General features: G+C 39.7%; 1 protein-coding gene across 6 annotated transcripts in view; it reads left to right on the forward strand.

Annotated features, from left to right (window-relative positions):
- The window catches only part of LOC121301861 (protein TANC2-like), a 159,838-nt gene that overhangs the window by 17,227 nt on the left and 128,400 nt on the right, over positions 1-14,211 (forward strand). For 5 of the 6 annotated variants that reach the window (XM_041231524.1, XM_041231527.1, XM_041231528.1 and 2 more), the window contains exon 2: positions 4,695-4,759. The exons of the other annotated variant lie outside the window; for it this stretch is intronic. The gene's annotated coding sequence lies outside the window, so the exon portion shown is untranslated. The remainder of the gene's footprint in view (positions 1-4,694; positions 4,760-14,211) is intronic. 6 annotated transcript variants of the gene reach the window in all.

A 14,211-nucleotide genomic window follows, 5' to 3' on the forward strand; every position in this document is an offset into this window, starting at 1 on the left:
TAGGAAACGTTGCGGTCCGGCTGATGCAAATCAAAGTGACATTGTACAGCAGAGCAAGTAATTAAAACAATTGCACTTCTTGAAGTGGATGGCATTTATTAGAAAAAAAAAAAAAAACCTTCCAAATTCTATACAGTGCAACAGTACATACAGGACAGAATACGGTTATAAAGTCAATGATGTTGTTCTGTGTGGGGGGCAGGACGATGACGACTCTTATGATCACTTATAATGACCGCAGCAGTCCCTGTGCCGATCTTGCTGGAAGGATTTTGTGTTTTGTGTCAAAATGAGATCATACTCTACTGAACAGTACAGTTCATAGCAGGCCTCCACTGATTAGTGTCATTGCAGAGTAATAAGGATTTTACCTCATTAAATCATTTGAATACAGGATTTGCCCAATTAGTAAGTGTAATAAGGGATTGTTTTGGTAAATATCTCCTAATCCAGATTTGGTACAGCATGTTGTGCGTAGCTGACTACAGTCAGCAGTTACTGTTAACCACTTCGCAGTACTTCTCATTTTGACTTGTAATTGTAATGTTTGCTAGCTGGGGGTGTATAGTACATGCTGAGATAATAGGGTTATTAACATTTTAGTCTACAGTTAAAAACCATTTCTTTCTAAAATACACCCTGGTCTGTTGTTGTAAGCATAAACCATGTCATGTAATTTTGACAAGCACATGGTTAGGAATTTAGACACTGGGCCTTGGACTAAAATTGTATGACACTGGACTTAGTCGTACAATTTTACTCTTCCAAATTATTAAAATAAGGTTGGATAAACTGTTGTATAGGCTGTTGGTTTCTTGAATGGCATTATAAATTGACAGGTTTTCCTGTGCAGTTAAGCATAATAGACTCATCCTATTGTATACCCCCATCCATCTGTTTTGTAATGTTTTAAATGTTCACTCACAAAGGGACAATGCTGTGCATTGAATGCTGTATTTGCCAGAGGCATGAGATCTTAAGATAATCAAGGATTGTTGACTTTCCTGTTTTCTCTTTGTTATTGTATAGCTGGAATTGCTACAAAACATATTACGCTCGACTGTTTTTGTTAGTGCTTGTATGTCTCTGTGTTGCTATCTAGACCCTTTGGCTGTCAGTCTCTGTTAATGCAGTTTAAATGGTCATTAACACTGTCCCTGCCTGTGTTTACAGAATAGCTGTCAGCAGATCGAGCTGTCTTGTTGTCAAGAGGGTCCTGAATGTAAGGCTGATGAAAACAGTATACCATGTACTGTATGCACTTCTAAAACAATAACCCAATCACTGTTACAGCAGTTTGAATTCAGAACCCCAGAGAAAACAATTTTGTCCAAAAGTTTGCTTCCCTGAACTTCAGGTCCTTTCAGGTAATGTACTTCAAGTCCTGTAGAGTTTAATGGAGAATTTGCAAAAGGGCGTTGATTCCTCTCTCAGAGTGAGTTGTGGCTCAGCAGTTGATTAGCTAACACCGTAATGATGAGGGTTTTCTTTTTAAATGTACTGGCTAAGCCCTAGCCATTGATTGGCATGAGCGTCAATATAAGAAACGAATCGCTAGACTGGTCCTGGCATTGCCAGCACTGGGGCAAACAATTGGATTTTAATGACTGTGGCTCTGTTTGTGTGATACGTTAGGTGTGTATGTCAGAGATGCTGGAAAATAATGGTCATTGATCATTGAAAATCTCACTTTGAAGAATGGTCATTGATCATTGAGAATCTCGCTTTAAAGAATGGTCATTGATCATTGAAAATCTCTCTTTGAAGAATGATCATTGAGAATCTTGCTTTGAAGAATGATCATTGATCATTGAGGATCTCGTTTTGAAGAATGATCATTGAGGATCTCTCTTTGTACTTATTGGGCAGAAGACTACCGTAATTACATTGTGGAATTGTACACCTTGCATCAATAGATTGTGATACAAAGTGGCCCATCATCAATGACCATTTTATCATCTTGCACATTATACTGTACATACATCATACGCATCATTGTGACCTACCTGCACTTTTGCATATATTGTGATGCATATCGTAACACACTTTATTAAAAACAGAATGGAAGCTGGCACTTTCGAGTATAAATAGTGCTAAATATAGACATGTTTGGGGATTCTGTTTTTCTTTTACAAACACACAAGAGAAAAAGGTTTATTTCAGTGTTCAGAATGGATATTTTTGATTGACACTTATTAGTTGCCATGCCCCAATGCCTTTTTTTTCAAGCCAGAAATACGTTTTCAATACGTTTTAAGGCTGAGTTGATTTAAAAAAAAAAAAGTAAAACTAGCTAATGATCTTTGCATGTGTCTTGCGTTGTATTCTTGTGTCTTACATTTTGTGTGTCACCACATTGCCTGACTGAGTATGTTTTGATGTTTTACTGTGGTAGATTTCAGACTGAGCCAATGTTTTTAACGGGGGGGGGGGGGGGGGGGGGGGTAGATGTTGCATATGGTCCCAGCTCATGAGGCGGAGTCACCCCTCGAATTGTATCTGTCCAGCTGTGCTGCTGGCTTCACAAGCTGCTGGGCACAGCTGGATGAATAAATCTGATGTATTATTGGCGTGTCATATTACACATCATCAGCACATCACATTTTTTATGATGTATATTATATCAAGACCTGAATATCTTCAATTAACCCCTTAAGGTATGTAAGAAAAATGAGATTTGAGCAGTTGTTCAAATGGTTAAAATACATTTGAGAGTGACTCAGGTATCACTAGGAGGAAGCTCACATTTTGGATGACCGGATCCAGCCTGCCAGTACATTTTAAAACCCTGTTTTGTGCACCTCATTGTTAAAATAAGAAAGCTAGCATCATTTTATTTGTGGGCCACGTATGTCCCTTGTACCTTGAAGGCTTAAGTATTATCGTTCAACAACCTATGATCTACTGGGGAGGTGGGCTTCAGACTCCTTTGCTTTCTAGAAGACTAACAAATGCCTGCTGTTGTTTTTTATAAGTATACATAATCATTTTGGAAATCAGCAGACAGTTCAGTCTTCTGAATTGCTGATCCAGAAGTTACGTGACATGTTCCCTGCAGTTAAAGCAAATTGTGACTGCTTTTTGTTCCCCTGTATGTCATGCAATTTGTTCCCTGTGGTAAAAACTGTTAATCGTTCAGTGTTTTAGTTTATAAGCTGTGGCTGAGGCCTCCTGTATCGCTGACCCGTTGGTTGATTGAGTTGGGGAAGAAGATAGATCTGCAGTGCAGTTCTACTGTGGATCTTGAAGCCACATTTCTAGAAGGTCCAACTTTGAAATCTGAATTGTACAGTCACAGGATCCTTAATCCTGCACTACAAAAATACATTGCTGCTCTTGATATGGCACAGAGTAGGGCAACTAAGCTGATCCCAGGACTCAGTGGCTTGAAGGGCTCAAGTATATCCCTTTTTCAGGGCCAGGTGGTATGCGGTGAAGGGATGAGCTTTGATGGGCCTCTTCTTGTTTCCCAGACTTTTAAGGAAGACCCTGGTGCAATCCACACCTTTTCTCTGGAACAAATCAATTGACATTTGCCAGGAAATTATTTAGCGGTTATGTTAAACTGCCGGTCAGTCAGCCGAATGTGGAAGTGTGTAAGTGATCCAGCAGTGGTTCTTTACTCAAGGAGGTTTTGGCACACGCCTGCCCTGTGTTGTGGCCTCTCGGCTAGTAATGAAGTGGAAACATTGAGAGAGCTCCGAGCCACGCTGAGTGTGTAATGAAGCAGAAAAGCTGGCATTCACTTGGCGGGAACCTTTCAGAGAGAGAGAATGTAGAATGAGAGTGGGGGAGCAGAGGCTAGATAACTATTTTCCTAGACCACCTCAGCCCGATCCAAATAATGTGAAGTGATACCCATTCCACACAGTGCTGCTGTATCTACAATAACATTTTGATATTACTACTTATTAAGATGCTAGAAGAGCAGTTACTGCATGTAATTTCACAGGAATGATGAATTTGCTTAAGGTTGGTTCATGTCTTGGTTCTGTTGTGGGTAATAGAAAAAGTCATAGAGCACCTGTTTTAGAAATATTTTTGTGATGCTCTGTATCATTATAATGAACAAGTGCATTGTGGATTTCTAGTGTTTATTTTAAGAATGCTTTGTGTACAGTATCAGCTTCCACAACGCCACACTGTCCCAGTCCACAACGCCACACTGCCTCCCAGTCCACAACGCCACACTGCCTTCCTGTCCCTCAACTCAATCCACAACGCCACACTGCCTCCCAGCTCAATCCACAACGCCACACTGCCTCCCAGTCCCTCAACTCAATCCACAACGCCACACTGCCTCCCAGTCCCTCAACTCAATCCACAACGCCACACTGCCTCCCAGTCCCTCAACTCAATCCACAACGCCACACTGCCTCCCAGTCCCTCAGCTCAATGCACAACGCCACACTGCCACCCAGTCACTGAGCCTTTGTTCTGTGTCTGGACGCACCATTGATTAAGTTCACAAATACTGACGGCCCGGTTCACAAATACTGAAGGCCCGGGGAAAGTATGCTCTGTAGGCAATCACACTTGACAGGCAGCAGTGGTAGAGCAGTGAGAAGCAGATTGTACACGCTGTCTCAATAAGGGAACTGTCATATAATTGTTTGTACTGGAGATGCAGAAGGTGTTTTTTTTTTTTTTTTTTTTTTAATTGAGGATTGCAAACACTTCTTTTCTCTCTCCAGCTCCATTCTGTGCATGGAGGGAAGGAAAACTACCCTACAAGCTGAATATCACCAGAAGTTTCACAGTAAGACCCCGTTCTTTCATCTTCCCATAGACCAGAATGCAGCACCCACACACTGATCTTGTACTGTAATTTTGTAGGTTAGAAATTGGAGTGCAGTAGGTGCTTTGCTGCTGTGTGAATAGCCCAGTCTTTTATTCACTGGTCCACTACCACTATGCAATGATGGAGTATGCTGCACCTTTAGTATAGCTGTTTGTCTTGGGGTGTGGTTTAAAAATATAGCGGTACATCTCATCTGCGTTAACCTATTCCAAGCGGTTTACCCTGCTGAGAAATGTCTGTGTCAACCACATTGCATATTTAATTATTAGCTTAGATACATATATTTTATAAACCTCAGGCTTTATGTGTGTGTACCAACACCTTATAAGCACCTACAACTCCCATAATGCACCACTGCAGACCAGCACCTTGCTGAATCGTGGGCATGTAGTCTGATTTACAGGTTTACATTACCGCTGGCTTTAATAGCATTTCACCTGAATTTACTGTACATTTAATTACTGTAAAATAAATCATTTTTTGCAATGCCAGAGGTATTACGAATAGAGATTTAGCAGCAAGGAGCTGACTCAATATGCTGTACCATGTGCTATGCAGCATCGGGCATACGGTATGGAAACCCTGTCACATTATGTGCATGGTCTGGTGGTTCTGTCATGGGGTTGTGGGCTGGTGGAGAATGGTTTAGCAGTAAACTTTCACAGTGTTCTCAGTTTGATGTTGGTTTCGTCGGGAATTGTTCAGAGGCTGTCAGCGTTTTTTTTTTTTTTTTTTTTTTTTTTTTAGATTTCAAATTAGTCCCTAAGTGAAATAAGAAATCCAGTAATTGCCTATCGAAGGAGGGGGGAGGGTCTCCTGATTAAATGTATAAATAGAGCAAGCTGTTTTTAACTTCTCGTTATTAAGTACTGTAAAATGTGGTGTTTATACATTCTATCATTTCTTAATCTCTTGTATGCTCTTATCTGAAACCTTAATGACTGTCCAGTTTGTGTACATTCCCAAATATAATTTCAACTACAGGAACATCATAAGCAGTGTGTGTGTGTGTGTGTGTGTGTGTGTGTGTGTTAGTAAATCCATTCACTTTCACAATCTACCTTACCTTGAGACTGCTCTGGAAAAACGTTGACTGGTAATCCTCTTGACAGTCAGATTAGACCCATAGAGGCCAACTGCGTGGAAACAAGCAAAGTAGCTTGAAGAGCTGCACCCTGTTACACTGTGCAGGCGTTGCTAATTGAATCCTTGCATGGGTCGGATTAATTCATACATTATTTAAGTCATTGCTTTGTTTTTTGCAATCAAATCCAGCTTTCCAAACTGCAGCTTTGCCATATTACCCGAGTATAATATCCACAGCGGTTGCTCTTGGTCAATGCCGATTGCTGTTGCTATCCCTGCTTGTTGGGTAAATGGCTGGGATGTGCTTTTGGTGCATTTTTATGAATGTTTAAATGCTATGCAGGTATCGGCGTTTAAACCATAGCTACACACACTATTTTACATCATGACTGTATATGATGATAAATTACTAAAATTAATATATTAAAAGATATGCGTTTGGTGAAATTTGTCACATATTATTCAATGTTTAACCACTTCTTTAGAGTTTATATGTTTTAAACGTTTCAAATTTTCATCTCTAATAAATAGAAATTAGTAACATTACAGTCAGCACGCTCATGTCCGACCTTATAAAATGTTGACCTCAGTGGCCTGTTCCAATCCGTTTTTTCAGGGAACACAAAAAAGATACATTGTCATAGACACACAGCTGAAAGGACTGTGTTTTAAAATAAGTAGGCTTCCATTTAGATGTACTGCAATTGGTTTTGTTGGTACAGTGCTATATTTTCAACAGAAGTATTTTAATTCAGAACGATATGATTCTGAAAATATCACTTGCCAAAAGAGGACTTTTAAATCCGGTTCGTATTTGTAGCAGTATGTAAAATTCCCCATTAACGACCCAACAGCAAAATTAAATCAAAATGTTACCCATGCATAGAACTGCACAAAATGTAAAAGGCAGTTCAATTTAGCAAAAAAAATTTTTTTATATATATATATATAAAAAAATGGGAATTGATTTATTTCTTAATACAACAATGGTAAAACATGACTGATCCAAGTCGTATATTCAAGGGCTGACTGCATTACTCTGGAGAAGGCACTAACCAAAACATTTGCATACCTGCCCTGGTTTAATTTAGTTTAAAATTAGAATTCTTGCAGTGTTCTGCAGTTATGGAGGATCAATAAAGAGGACTGTTGTTTCTCATTCTGCAGTGCTGCCTAGTTGAGTACAGCAGAGGGTTTGCGGTCCCGCAGGTCTGCCCTGGCTCCTGGCTGCCAGCTGGCTGGTCCTGTCCTTCTTCAGGCAGCTAATTTGCAATGCGAGCAGCAGCTTGGTTTAATGGAATTAATTCCATGCCCTGGGGGCAATAGCTGTGTGTTGGCAAAGTCGGAGGGCAGTAAGTTGCCAATAAGCTGGTGACTGCATTCCCATTCTGCACCTCCTGGTCAAGCGCACACACTAGCAGGTTGTGTTATTGTTATTCAACACAACCAAAAACAGATTTGACAAAAATACTACTATAACTAAAATAAGAAATATTAACCCCCTAGTAGTAGTAAGTAACAGTTAATTCCATGAAGCAGTTCAGGTGAAACTACAAGAGCAAAAAAGTTGATAACCAGTTGCTTTTGGCCCTGCATAGTCTGGTTGCAGTCTAGGTCTAAGATGCAGATGTTCCAACAGCCACTTTAATGAATATTTTATCTATCTACGTTTCTGCAGGTACCCTTTCCACGCTTATACTGTACACAGTGCAGTCAAGTAAATTGCATACAAATGCCAGCTTTAACTAAGTTCCTAATAAGTCTGAGATTTGCACTCCATATACAAATTGGAGACCTGGATAGTGTTCAATCCAGCAGTGTTCCCAGTGGGAATATGTTCTGTGTTCACCCCGCCCCGGGACTCTTGCTGCTGCTGCTGCTGCTGCTGCTTTGGATAAACACATCTCTCCCTCTGCTCTCCGGAAGTCAAAGAGGTTAGGAAGGTCTCTCTGCTCCACGCAATGAATAATTAAACTGGCAGGCCTCGGGAAGCATCTCTGTTCTGACAGCCGCCCTGTTGGAAGTGTGCAGCAGATTTCTCTCTGCATGTATGTGTTATAAATGCCATTCGTAATGGCTGATCGGGGCTGCCTTTAAAGTATTCATGCTGTCTATTTCCTTTCCTGTTTTTTTTTTTTTTTTTTTTTAGAGCCCCTGCCATTTCGTTTTACCATATATATATATATATATATATATATATATATATATATATATATGAATATATATTATATATATATATATTAAAGTACGAATGCTTGGGTTGTAGTCAAAGGTTTACGTACCCCAATGGAAATATGTAATTTTTTACAAGAAATAGATGTCTACAATTATTTATTTCAGCAATTTCTTTGCAAAACTCCAAACATGCTAATTCAAAAGTATTCATACCCTGGCAAAGAAAGTTAAATTAATAGCTAGTTGAGGCACCTTTAGCAATAAGAACCTCTTTTAAACTATTAGGATATTTGTCAATGAGCTTTTGGCATGATTCTTTAGTGATTTTTTTGACCATTCTTCAACGCAAAATTGTTCCAGTTCATTCAAATTCTGAGCACTTCTCTTGTGCACAGCCTTCTTCAACTCATACCAAAGATTCTCAATTGGATTTAGATTGGGACTTTGACTAGGCCATTACAGAACCTTGATTTTTAACGTCTTTAACATTCTGAAGTAGATTTTGATGTGTGCTTTGGATTGTTGTTGTGACTGTCCAACTGCGCTTTAAACCAAGTTTTGTAACGGAGGGTTTCAGATGATTTGCCAATATCTTTTGGTATGCTATGGAATCCATTTTACCATGTATTGGAACTAAGTATCCTGTGCCTAGAGGAAAGCAGCCCTATAGAAAGATATTACCACCTCCATGCTTGACAGTAGGTATGGCGTTCTTTTCTTTGTAGGCCTCACCAGACTTTCTCCAAACGTAACGACTATCAGCGTGACCAGATAGCTCGTTTTGTGATTCAAATGACGTTTTGTAAACTTTAAGCGATTGTCTTTGTGATGTTTTCCTAAGAGTGGCTTTTTCCTTGGCGTGCGACCTTTGAGACCTTCACCATGCAATACTCTGTACATGTGGTTGAAATGGAAACCCTGGCCCCACTTGCAGCCAGTTCACTTTGAATATTTTTGACAGTTAATCTCAGATTGTTATTAACCTTCCTCACAATTTTTCTACTTGTTCTTGGTGAAAGAACCTTCGTTCTTCCAGACTGGGGGAGCGTTTTGACAGTACCGTTCTTGTACTTCTTGCATTATCATATTGGAATTTCTAGAACCTTGTAGATAATACTATCGTAGCATCAAAGGGCATGAATACTTTTGAATTAGAATGAGATGAGACACCGCAGTTTTTAAATAGAATAGGAAGGCAAGACATTTCTCTAGTGACACCGGGTTAAAGCAGTGGAGGATCAGTGGGAATGTTCTTGCAGAGGATACTGGCTTTGATCAGCTTTGAACCCAGGCTGGGACAATGAAGAGCTATCTTCCTTGGTGCAAAGAGAGCCCCTTGATTTGGCTACTACCTATACCCATGCACTACTGCCCACATCACTGTGCTCATAGCAATTCACAGGTTCTAAAAGCACTTTGAAATGCTGCATTATATGAAAAAATATAATTTAAAAAAAAAACAATACACATACAGTATTCGGCCACTGAAAGGCACTGTGAGCTATGCAAAATCCTGCATTAGACTTAAAGGTACATAAGTATTAAAATAACTTTTTATTTTTATTCCTGCAGTCCTCCAAAACACTTCAATAGTATCACTGGCTCCAAACTAGAAGGAGCTATTGTTAAAGTGCTACCCTTAGTAATCAACACTTTATTTCCCAGTGTGACCCAACAGTGAGTCACTGTTCAGCTAATGTGTTAAACCTGGTTGTCTTGCCAAACCGATCAGCTCATTTGAAGCTCAAGCTGAATAAATGCAAGACATTCCTGATGTGTTGGACGTCTTCAATAAAACCCAAGAGCTGTTTAGATGTAGAGGATGAGTCAAGTTCACACTGTGTGAATTGAGAATCCAGGTGACGTGAAGGGTTACCTTGTAACCACACTGCAAGCCACGTGTACTGTCTCAAAGCATCTTCTTGTGTTACCTGCCGTTTGCCAGGTGTGGGATGGAAAATGAATCAAAGCACTGAGGCTGCCATCTCTTACAAATCTGTAAAATAAACAAATAAATAAATTTGCTCAAGAAGTAAGGTTATAAATGCAGATCTGTTTTAGGCTAGTGCTGTCATCAGCCGAGATGCTTGTTTGATATTCTAAGAGATGCGGTATAGATCTGACATTTTCACCTTAGGAAAAATAGAAACTCAAGTTAAGGGATCATAGTGTAGTAGAAAAAAACAACAGCAACTTTTTAGTCTTTCAGAGGTTAGATTTAGGTTTGTAGTTCTCCAGTGATTGTCAGTGATCCACCAAGCATTATGCCCCTGGCCTGAAAAAATGTACAGGTGCCCTATTATTGTAGAATGCAGGAATGCAGTTGAGCCAAGGCTTAGATATCAGCTCTTAAACACCATATTAAAAACTGCCTTTCTGGAAAATGGCTTTGAAGGCATTGATGTTTCCTCTCTTGCCTATAAGTTTAAAATACTTTGGACACGTTGAGATTAAGGTAGAGAGATAGACTTAAGATTTCCCATGCTGAGGTAATCGGGTTTGTAGTTACACTGTTCAGTCAATAGTGGTATTTTAGGGACACTATTCAGTTTGTTTTGCACGTTCCAAGCATAGTTGTCACCATGGTAAGGGGAAAACCATTTGAACTGGACAATGGAGGACATACAGTATTTGAACTTTCACCATGCATTCTGACCTTTACGATATAAGAGGGCTTGTGTGCGAAGTAAATATTAAGACTAAAGAACTGCACTGCTAAGCTGATTGTTGTATTTCTGAATGGCTACCATACAGAATATTTCTGGCATCCTATTAAAAAGCAGAGGCTAACCATCAGTCTTCCTGTCTGACTTGTTTGTTTTAGATTTACTAGGGGGATGGGGGGAAAGCCAGAGAGAAAGAGAGCGAGTTCTTGACGCCAGCCCTCCCAGATTTAGATAGTCACCCACCTGGTGGTTTATACAAAGTTGTGGTTCACTTTTAAGTTCATGTTGATATTATGAGCTCCATGGTTATCTCTTGACTTCTGCAGTTAGTATCGCAGGCATATCTGGGGTGTCACTGCGGAGGAAAGCTTGCGTCCCGACTGCCTTGCCTTAGGGGAATGTAAACTAGCTGGACTGTCAACACTGTCTGGTTGAAATCTGATAAACTGGTAAACATGAACTGAATTCTATTCCAACAGAATTTCTTTTCATTGGAGTGTGTTCTGTCTTCATTGCAATTAGCAGGAACACCTCCCCCCTCCCCCCGGGCTGATGACTGTGACAGTCCATTCAGTAAGTGACATCCTAGCTTGTGTTTTTCTAAGGGTTGCTGAAACAACTGCTTGCTCTGTCTGTAATTACCAAGAGGTTTTCTTAGCAGTGTCTTCTCAACTCTTCGAACACTGGCTGCATGCATTTAACATCTTTATTTTTGTGTACAAGCCTGACGGTTGTTTCTTATTAACTCATTCTTATTTCTTATTTTTATTTTGTGTATGGTGGCCCCATACAGTGCAGCTGAAGAATGCTGAAAAGGAAATGTGACAGAGACAGAATGATTCTTGGTGATAAATCTCTCTCCTTCCCTGTGAGGTTGCAGTATAAAGGCAACAGAGTGCCCTGGACTGGATGGCCTGACAGTTCATTCCCAGGGTTAGGTGGAAGTCGGCCGTCTAGAAAGCAGGCACAGCTGCGGTACATTAAGGAGTACATTGAGGAGAAACCACGTGTGGAGCAGTTGTCTTTTTTTTTGTAACAGCAATAGCGGCTGGTTCAGTTTGTTTTCGGTGTTTTAAATGGATACATGTCTTAGTTGCAAAAGATAAAACAAAGGAAGAAAACACAAGAGTATAGAAAGTGCAAAGCTGCAGAACGTCATACCGAATCCCTTTGGATCATTTTTATGTTGGCTTTAATAAAAGTGTATCAGTGTTAGTTTATTTGAGTTTTATCCTGAGGTTAATGTTTTTGATATTGTAAACATTTTAAATGGCACACACATGCTGAGATGGGAAGCAAATGGTAACGTGATAAACATTTACAGTGCAGACTGTTTTTTATATTATTATTTATAATCTCTTTCTATTCAGCAAAGTTGAGCTGAAAACTCCAGACAAAAAAAAAGGTTGAAAACCCCTGGATTAATGGATTTTAAATCTGCAAATGAAATTTAGCATCAGAGCGCTTCTTTCCTGATGGATCTAATTGGGGCTTGGTACTCAGTCATGGTACTCAAGTTTTAATGATGATCATTTTAGGCATTTTCTTTTTCACTATACTTGCTATGCTGCCATTTTTTTCTGTAATTTTAGCAATTTATTTACCAGCAGTTTAATTTCTGCAGTGTTTGGACTGTCGGCACCGATTTTAACAAGACGTTACTATCACTGTTACCTACAGGAAAATTAGGAGGCTAAAATCTACACATCTGTTCTCCAGAATGGCATCAGTTTTGTTCCTAGTACTGTTAGATCTCCTGTCTTGCCTATCATAACTGAAACAGGGAGGCACAGCTTTTGGAAATTATAGAATGCATGTATGGGATACCGTGAGTATTTTGGGAAAGAAAAGGTGTGTTCTACATATTGCAGGGTTTTGGTCATGTATATAGCTCCTTGAAATAAATGAGTAGCATGCAGTAGTGTATTATGTCAAAATGAGTATGCAGTGCAGTGAATTAAGGATCCCTGGATCCCTTAGAAAGTTGTCTGTTGTGTGGTTTTTGCCTCCATACAGTCCAGCTTGCAAGCCTTCACCATTGGTTTAATAGCCAGCCTGTAGCTGTTCTGTAGTGCTGTACTTCAGTATCAGTTTCTTCAGGGCCTGCAGAGGAAGCTCATTAAAGCAGCCCAATTATTCTCTGATGTTTTGGGAAAGTAGGTGTTCAATTAAAATTCCCCAGAGGCGTAACTCAGGAGTGATGTTCCTGTGCTGTATGCTTACAATTAGCAAGTACGCCTCTTTCTCGAAGCTGCAAAAAGGGTGGTGCTATTTTTATTACTTGGAAGAATATTTGGTAGAAGGATATTATTTTCTCAACAAAATGAACAAGGTCCATTCGTGGGTCAACACAAAAAAGTACTTTTTCTGATTTAATGGGAAAATCGCTTGCATTTGGTATAAATGTAGCTGAACATGGTTCCCATTAAACACAATAAAAATCATAAATCATTGTGTGTGTTTCTTTAAGGCATTGGCTTCTGTACGTCATATGAGAAAAGGCTAGTGTTTGTAATTGTATTTAAAAAAGAAAAGAAAAAAGTCTTACACGGCGCTTTGAGGGATGATTAGTACCGGTGTTTAACAGAACTGAAATACAAAAGCTTGTTTAACCCTAACCATGTTGTTCTTTGTTGTACAGTTGCAGTTTTTACAAGTTCATGACTTTAAACAGGCTACTGTCCTGCAGACAATAGATACCTAACACTGTGCCCAGGAGAGATTCGCTTGTAGTTCTTGGAATGTTGCCATTAATTATCCAGTTTGAAACAAGAGAATGCAGCTTTTCACGTTTTGTTGCATGTAGCTTGGGCTGGTGCAGGGAAAAAAAGCGATTTAGTTACTGACATTACAACACGTCAGTCAAGGGCTTTGAAGCCGAGGTAGCGGAATGGTTTAATGCACTAGCCCTTTTCCATCTAGCACTGGTATTGCTTTGAATCTGGCAAGGCTAGCGTGTTAGTAATTGCGTTTAGTCCCCCCTGTACGGTACATTTATACATTGCAGACCGTGCCCATAGGGCTGTAGTAAGGATCGTTTTCAGTAAATACGTTTTTATTAAAAAATAAATAAATAAACTACAGCAATCTGAACCATGCTAAATGTGTGTTTACTTTTAATATAATTACCAACTGGAAGAGATTCAACGTTGGAATGAAAAAAAAAAAGTTCTACCTTAACCAGTTCAGAGCTGATTTAGGTTGGACCTTGCTTGCTTGTTCGGTTGACCTGGATCCAGCAATTTAACACTCAAGAAAGTTCTGAGAGAAAAAAACAGGACAGGACTGGGATAATTGTTAGGATGCTGTAAGTGATGCAGATTAATCAGATAAATTAGATGCAAATCAAAAACATCCACCTCCAGTTTCTTTGCAGTGTGTTAGCTACAGTAGGTCATCTTGCAGGCGTACTGTCCCAGTGTCCCAGCAAAAAGTGTGTTTGTGTTGGGAGGGGGGAGGTGGATCCCTGTGTAAAAATCAGTG

The sequence above is a fragment of the Polyodon spathula genome, chromosome 28 (genome assembly GCF_017654505.1).
Source record: "Polyodon spathula isolate WHYD16114869_AA chromosome 28, ASM1765450v1, whole genome shotgun sequence".
Lineage (NCBI taxonomy): Eukaryota > Metazoa > Chordata > Actinopteri > Acipenseriformes > Polyodontidae > Polyodon > Polyodon spathula.